We start from the raw sequence: 8287 nt of genomic DNA on the forward strand, positions 1-8287 counted from the left end.
CCAAGGGAAAATGTTCGTCAGGATTAAATCAACACCTGAAGTATCTCTGCCCGTAAAGCGTCTTGCAATGTTTGCCCTGAACTACACTTCTATTTCATTCTGACATCTTTACGCCCGTCCAGGTTCGTACCTTTAACAGCTTGTATTACCTTGAATCTTCCCGGCCCTCCGCCGACGTGACGTGAGCGGGGAGAGGAGGGAGAGAGAGAGGAGGAGAGAGGAGGAGAGGGAGGGAGGCTGTTAAACTCCCTCAGCTGGAAGTTAAAAGAATAGTGATGCAAACATGTCAACAGCTTCCCCACCAGTGCCCTGGGAATAGCTCTCGTAAACTCACAAGTTGTATCAACACTTGAGTCCGCTGAGGAGCAAGAGACCGCTGCTAATAATGCTCCACCCTTCCCCCCAGTCGGGTCCAGAGTCGCGCTGCAGCTCGTGAAGCTTCATTAACCGTGTCGAGCGAGGTGCGCTCTCTGAGTCACCCCCTCACACAGAGTTCGAACGCACCGTATGTGAACCGTTCGTGTCAGAATCAAATGACAGTGCTTCGAAACACGGGATTCTGAAGCGCTTTTGCCGACCAGTGACTTTGGGGAAAAGTTTCTTCCTTTCTGACTACCAAAAAAAGTAAATAAACCGCAGGATTTTGAAACAGTTTCGAATTATTACTTCATTTCGAAGTCCTGAGACGGCCCGAAAAATAGGGCCCTTTCTCTCACGGCTCGCTTGTTAGGAGGAGAGAGAGAGAGAGAGAGAGAGAGTTATTTACAAGCTTCTGGATAATAAATGGATAACCCAGACAGCTTTACCGCCTCCCGCATTCGCAGAGTAAGAAATTAATGAGAGGAGAGCGTATGAACCCCTCGGCGAAGCGGTTTTATCTCGGGGTTTAAGACTGGCAGTAACTGTCAGCTGAGAGGCGACGAAGGAAGACCGCAAGTAAAGGTGGCTATACCTCAGGGACGCAGCTCCCTGCCAGGCTCTTATGGCTGCTCTGGGGAGCCAAGTAATGTTCTGGTGTTGTTTATGTGTTTATGCTGTACACTGCCTGGCATTCATTAACGGGAATGGATACTCAGTTTTTCCTCCACTCCTTCTTCTCCTCTTCCTCCTCCTCCTCCTCCTCCTTCTTCTAATGCTTTTAGAATATTCTATAACAAAGGCAATACTTCTGAACTCACACTCCATCGGGTTTGTTTACAAGTCCTTCGTGCAACAGTCTGAACAGCTGGCAGGGTTTACAAGGGATGACGCAGCTCATACACTGCTCCATTACTCGATGGTGGCGAGGCGTCGAGGTCTCTCTCTCTCTCTCTCTCTCTCTCTCTCTCTCTCTCTCTCTCTCTCTCTCTCTCTCTCTCACTCCAGCCTTGCTTATTGATGGAGTGGGTTTCAGAACCAACAGTGATGTTTGTATTGTTCGTTACTGATGTGAGTGAAGACTTATATGTGAGGGTGGAGGAAAAAAAAGATGAGTTATCGCTCCACCACCTCAAAGAAACGGGGGTTCATTCTCGTTCGAACAAAAGGCTCAGAAACTCACATTAAAATATTCGAACAGACTTTGAAATGTAAACAGAGTTACTCTCTTCAATAAACATTTTTCTGAAGTTAAGGGAAAAATCTATTACAAAGATAGATTTAATGACTCTCACTGCTATAGTATGTGTTTCAGGTTTATTTTCAACTAAATGGATAAATGAAAAGGTTTATTCACAAGTTAGCCATACAATGAGCCATACAAATGCCAGTACAGTAAGCAATATGCATAGCCATACAATCGGCCACACACTTGGCCACACAAACAGCAACACAACTGGCCACACACTTGGCCACACAGACAGCAGCACAACTGGCCACACACTTGGCCACACAATCAGCAGCACAACTGGCCACACACTTGGCCATACAACGAACCAATGACACGGAAAAACTTCCATTTACATAATCATAATAAACATAAGTCCATCAGACGTAATCAAGCCAAACTGCCCCAGCACTTTAGACAACCCCCCCCCTCCACCCCCCAACTTACTGACACTTGTGCCGCACTTACAGTGCCTCCCAGCGTTGTGACCCACATGAGGTGAGTAGAAGAACCAACCCAGATTCACACACGCGCACACACACACACACACACACACACACACACACACACACACACACACACACACCAAGGGCAACCACTACACGAGAAAAGAAGATAATACACATAATCCAATTGTGTCTGTGAGACGTTCCCTACATTTTTTTTTTTTCCTTTTACAATTCAAACAGGAAAGATTTCGCACCAGAGATGGTCAGGTGAGTTGGCCAAAGGTCTCCCCCAACTTCTCCAACACACTGACAACCGGCCTGATTTCCTCACACACACACACACACACACACACACACACACACAGATAAACAGAGGCAGCACGGTGTGTGAATGCCTAATGTACACACTAAAAAGTTTTGAAGTTGTGTTTGAAAACATCGAGTGACGTCTGTTCGTATATATACATCCTACATCTACGAATCTAAATTACCTGGACTCAAGTGTTGTTAAGTAAATGGAACACAGAAACGTACATGATATAGGGTCATTATACCGTGTTGAACGAGACGCCTTCAGTCTCTCGTATGTATATCTAGATATAGATCTTAACAGACGTACAGATGCACTGGCCTGTGAGCTTATTACCCACACATCTAAGGCTGCATCCTCATCCCTAAGGGTGAAGAATGTGGTGATGAAATAGTCGTGAGTGTGTGTGTGTGTGTGTGTGTGTGTGGGAAGTACTATCTGTACGTCACGAGGAGGTAGAATTCTACACTCATGTAGTCTTGCCCAGTACAAGAGTCCAGTGTGTAATATATTTTGACGTTCATTGTATTACTGCCAGTGTTAACAACATGCCAAGCGTCAGTGTGTTCTGTAACTCTATACCAATATTCAGTGTATCTTTAACCTTTCATGCTGATATCAACGCTAGCGACTGTACGCTAAATAGTGTCTGTATGACCTATTTTAAACTTGCTTTGTAGTACACAGATATTGTTACGTATGTTGGTGTCATCATCACTCACTCTCCTGTAACTATATATCATGTATTGATGTATCCTACACCTCCCTCCCTCCCTCCTGACGGGAGGTTTGGGGGGATCCTTTGGGTCCCTGGGCCCCACTCGGGCCCACCTGTCACCCTCCTATGTCCATGTACTGTACCCACTGTACGTTCTATACTGGCCTCCTCCACCTACCCCTAGATATGTGCCCTTCATCCATACTCTCACTGGGATACGTCGTCTATGTATATCTAGATAATACACATTTCTAGACTCAAAAAAATGAGGGTTTCCTCGTCTCTCTACCTCGTAAGTATGTATCATGTCTTTACTTCGATGTGTGTACAAACACAACAGCCTATGCTGTGTATGTGTATATGTCTCTGATTCTATGTGTGTTTCTATGTCTGCATGTATTCATATGTGTATATGAATCTGTGTCTATGTGTGTAATTACGTACTTGTGATTACCTATATGTACAACATGGAGGGAGTTCTACACTCTTCGGTCCCCATCTCTAATACTTCCTCGACTATATAATCTTATAAACGTTTGCGTATCTTTAAGGGTCACAATGGTTATTCCATTGATCCAATATACTCTTACAATTAAACTACTTCTTAACAACTGTCTGAAAAGTCTCGTACTTTCCTACTTTTTTTGGTATGGTGTGTTATTCTTCTGTTCTTGCATCTTTCGAAGAACTGTTCACTATTAACCTCACCAAACTGGTTTTGTAAAAACAAACTTGAAGGTTGTGATCAAGTCACCCTACAATCTTCTCTCTTTCACAGTGACTTAGATCTCTCAAATCTGGCACACATTTTGATCACCCTCCTCTGGACCTTCTGTGCTAGTTTTGAGTGCTACTTCAAACACGGTGGTCACACTTGAGACACATATTCTAGTTTTAGCCTTAAATACGTAGAGTTTGATAGTTTGCTGCAATGCTGCCCCTTGTGTCTACCAGTAGACAGTTTGCCTTCTTGCCTCACAACCTTGGCATTATCAGCCAATCGTGTCCAGGTATGAATCCATTTAAGAAGACATTTACAAAGACCAAGGAGAGCATTGAATGGTCCCATTAGAGGTGATCGGAAACCATTTTCTTCCCCTTCCACTCAGGTAATGTTCTATCCAGTGGAGGGACCTTCCCCTCCTCACCACCTTCCTTGCCTGAAGATTCTTCATATTTGCCAACCTCTTACACGGTACGATGCTCCTGCCGCTCCAGGAACACAACCAGTCCCCCAGTCCTTCTCTCTCTCTCTCTCTCTCTCTCTCTCTCTCTCTCTCTCTCTCTCTCTCTCTCTCTCTCTCTCTCTCTCGGCTGGTGATGTCGCTGCCTCATTGATGCATGATGTATCCAGACAGCTAGCCTCGCCCTACATGCATAACCTTAACCTTTCCGACTCTCCCCCGACTGACTGACTGACTGACTAACTGACTCCCCGACTGACACCGTCCATCCTCAGGCCATGGACGTCACACACACACACACACACACACACACACACACACACAACACACACACACACCCACGAGTTTCCAAAACACTGGAATAGGTAATCAGGAAGCAAATAGGTGATGACTTGCGAAGTAGGAACTAGCATGAGTGAGAGACGACAAGGCCTCGAGAGAGAGAGAGAGAGAGAGAGAGAGAGAGAGAGAGAGAGAGAGAGAGAGAGAGAGAGAGAGAGAGAGAGAAAGAGAGAGAGAGAGAGAGCAGACTTTGAAATATTTAGGAAAAGATGGCCACTAGGCAGCACAGAGGGGGCCCTGGGGTGTGTGGAACCAATGAGACACGGAGAAGCTTTACAGCCGTTGACCTCACAACCTTGATTGTAAGAAGCAGAATGGGACACAGTCTTCCCCTTGACCTCCTTATCCTTGACAGTGGGAAAGGGAACACAACCTTTCCCTTGGCACCTTACCCTTGACATTGAGAAACACAATGCGAAACACTCTTCTCCTTGGCCACTTACTCTTGATAGCGAGAAATAGACAAAATCTTCGTCGTGACTGGCGGGACAAAACACATGTAAACAACAAGTAAAAATAATATCCTCTTATGAAATTAATCTGACACGAACCGCGGGAAGGGCGAAGGGCGCCGCCCTTAGCGCTCCGAACTCCCATTATGATGTGTGTGGAAACTATCTCAAGGTATTTGGCCCTTGAATTATGGCATTTCCTCGAGATGGTTCAGTCATGCATCCATGATGAATGAGAGATGTATAATACCATCAACATACAGCCCTAGGATCCCCTCCTCCACAGGACTTCTGTAGCTTCAAGGTTGCGCTACAGCCAGTAGCAGGGAAGGGATAGACTTCTTTCTAGCGAGAAATTCTTTGAAGTGAGTGTGTTCTCTGCCGTCAATTGATGATGAAACAACGACGCAAAGGTGATTTTCGCTGACTATGTAAACCCAAACAGACGGAATCCTGTAACACCTGAGTGATATATATATATATATATATATATATATATATATATATATAAGTGGCATGTTTTTACTTCAGAAAAAGTTTGAGATTTAATTTCTCTGGCCTATATTTCAAGTGTATCAAGTGTGCTACACATTATCTGTTATCACCTACACAAAACACGTCAGTCTCAGATGTTCTTTATTCCTACACAGCACGAATGTTATGTGTTCTTATGAACCCTAATGTCAGTCGTGTTCTACGAAGCACTCCAGATCATTAAACTGTTAGTGGCAACCATCAACTATGTAAATATGAACGCTGTGAGACAGAAGAAGAGGGATAAAAGACCTTGTTCCTGGCCCCTTGCAAATAGTTGTCCCACAACACGATTGGCAGACCGGGGAACAGGAGTCGGTGACACATCGAGAACAAGGGTTCGAGTCCACACCACACACGACGAACATGAAAAACACGATATAACATCTCGCCAGGAACCGTCCAACAATCCAAACACAGGGACGAAACTGTGAGAAATAACGTCTCATATCTCTCTAATCTCTCTCTCTCTCTCTCTCTCTCTCTCTCTCTCTCTCTCTCTCTCTCTCTCTCTCTCTCTCTCTCTCTCTCTCAGAGAGATAGAGAGAACAATTACTCGTCCACAAACACCCACAGAAGACCATCCACAAACACACGACATCAAAGGTTTTTTGTGAGAGACGAATCCTCTTAACAAGTGTGTGTGTGTGTGTGTGTGTGTGTGTGTGTGTGTGTGTGTGTGTGTGTGTGTGTGTGTGTAGTGTGTGATACACTCCTTGAGGCAGGGGGGGGAGGAAGGAAGGTGGGGAAGGGAGGGGAGAGAAGAGGAGGGAAGGCCCTCCCAGGCACACCCACCCTCCATCCCCTGCCCCCAGCCTCTGGCCGGGTCAGGAACGTTGACAATGTTTGGGTTTCGCTGGGATTTATGGAGGTAGTTCAACTAAGTACCAGAAGTGCTAAATGACGTCAAAATATGGCGTCTGGGGGATGCCTCCCCCTGACAGTCGGCAGTATTTCTTGATCTCCCGCCGCCCAGGGGTTGCCGACGACCTCACTGACGGCCCTGTTTTTTACCCACTAGATTTAACACTAAAATGAGGAGGGAAGGGGAGGCCCTTTTTGGTTCCTGGGCTGAATGAGACGGAGGGTAGTTGGTGTTGTGGTGGTGGTGGTGGTGGTGAGTCCTGGGAGGGAGGGAGGGACAGGGGCTTGGTGAAGGAGGAGGTAAAAATGTTGGAGGTGTCGGAGGCAAGGCGGACGCCTCGAGATTCTAACAACCAGGGCTAATGGCTCCGCCTGAAATACGATGACCTGATAACTGGCTAGGGTAGCTGTACTGCGCCCCACCGCCACCACTCCTGCAGCTCCTCCTCCTCCTCCTCCTCCTCCTTCTGCTACTGCTACTGCTACTGCTGCTTCTGGTACCGCTCTTACCGCTGCTGCTGCTGTTGCTGCTGCTTCTGCTGTGGCTAGTGCTGCTTCTGCTGGCGATCTACACGCGCATGGTATCTTGTTGTATACATAGTTATGTACACTCAACCTCTCTCCTCCTCCTCCTCCTGCTACTGCTGCTATTTCTGTTACTTCTGCTACCACCTCTGTTTCTCTTGCTGTTGCTACAGCTGGTGTTACTGCTACTGCCACGTCATCCTGAGAGCTGGTTTGGTGGTGTATCTTCCCTACACCCTCTTCCTCAACATCTCAAATCTAACTACCATTCATGTTGTCGATATCTACACGACTTCCAACCATTGTTGTCACGAACATAAAGGTATTGAGTTCAGAAATCTTCCTGACATCACTCAAGATCTTCATTTCCGTCAAAAAACACTGCCTCTGCCACCACTTACCTCCACTGCCATCACGAACATTACCACTGTTTCCACTGCCACCATCAACCTCACCAAGAACATTATCAATACCAACATTACCAACAATGTTGCTTCTCTTATCAACAAAACTTTTACTAACCCGTGTCAGAAACACTGACAACACTGCCTCTACCAACATCATACCACTTCGACCAAAAGCACCACTGCCAACATTAAGAACATCATCACTTCCACCTTTACTCACGACGCCATCTATGCCAACGGCGCCATTATCCATATGACTACCAACACCAGTAGACAACGATTTTCACTGACAACAGTGAAACTAACAACAGCACCATTACTTGTCCTGGCAACCAGCAGTATGAGCACGACACCAACCATTACCAACACTGCCAACAACACCATTACTTACACTGACAACCAACATCAGGAGCTATACACCCACTTCTGCCAACAAGATCAACACTGCCACCAGCACCAACAGGAGACTATGTCCCTCCCAGGCTAGACCACGAGAGACCCACACTCAGCGCCCCTCCCACCAGCGAGCCTGGCGTGCCACGGGGAACACTTCTGTCGCCGGAGACCAGCAGGCAAGCAGACCGCGTTGCTGGCTAGCAGGCAAGCAGACCATGTTGAGGACAGCAGGCAAGCAGACTACGCTGTGGCTCAGCGTCTCCCTGCTGGGCAGGCTGTCTGGCTTACGCTGGTACCAACACCAAGGACAGCAGCAGGGAGGGAGGGAGAAGGGCACAAGAGGAGGAGGAGGAGGAAAAGGAGGGAGGCCCTCTAACACCATGGGCAGCAGCAACAGCTGAAGGGGAGGGAGGGAAAGCGGCCCTCCACCACTGTTGGCGGGAGGAGAAGCGGCAGCAGGGAGGGAGAGAGGGCGACCCTCCACCACTGTGGGCGGGAGGAGCAACAGCAGGGAGGGAAAG

Source organism: Panulirus ornatus, chromosome 10 (assembly GCF_036320965.1).
Source record: "Panulirus ornatus isolate Po-2019 chromosome 10, ASM3632096v1, whole genome shotgun sequence".
Taxonomy (NCBI): Eukaryota; Metazoa; Arthropoda; class Malacostraca; order Decapoda; family Palinuridae; genus Panulirus; species Panulirus ornatus.